This window comes from Buceros rhinoceros, unplaced genomic scaffold (assembly GCF_000710305.1).
Source record: "Buceros rhinoceros silvestris isolate BGI_N320 unplaced genomic scaffold, ASM71030v1 scaffold24126, whole genome shotgun sequence".
Taxonomy (NCBI): domain Eukaryota; kingdom Metazoa; phylum Chordata; class Aves; order Bucerotiformes; family Bucerotidae; genus Buceros; species Buceros rhinoceros.
The window spans coordinates 2,810-3,218 of NW_010416111.1; the positions used below are offsets into that span (position 1 = coordinate 2,810).

General features: G+C 63.3%; 1 protein-coding gene across 1 annotated transcript in view; it reads right to left on the reverse strand.

Annotated features, from left to right (window-relative positions):
• The window catches only part of NCS1 (neuronal calcium sensor 1), a gene marked incomplete at its 5' end in the record, with an annotated part of 3,168 nt that overhangs the window by 2,462 nt on the left and 297 nt on the right, over positions 1–409 (reverse strand). The gene's annotated exons all lie outside the window — the stretch shown is intronic.

Consider the following 409-nt stretch of genomic DNA (forward strand, 5'->3'; position numbering starts at 1 on the left):
AGGGGGGGGGTGAGGGAGCCGCTGCCACCCCTGCTCCGCAAAGTCCTCCCTGCCCATGCATGGCCCCTGAGAGGGCACATCCAGAAGGCGATGGGGAGGGAGGGGATATGCACATTTATCTCCAGCAGCATGATCCAGCTGCTGGTGCCCAGCCCAACAGCGAGCACCCAGCGGGAGCGACTCCGGAGTGTGGGGGCACCGCACGGGTGGGCTTTTGTTAGCGGCACCAAACCCTCGCGTCTCTCCTCTCTCGCTTGCCACTTCATCGCCTTTTCCCACGTGACTTGCTTCGACTAAACTCAGCGCGGGGGCTCGCTCGCTACAGCTGCACCACTTTCATTTCACGCCCCAGGAAGCGCTGGAATATTTCGCTCCTCCGGTGCCGCGCAGCCGCGTCACGAACCCATCA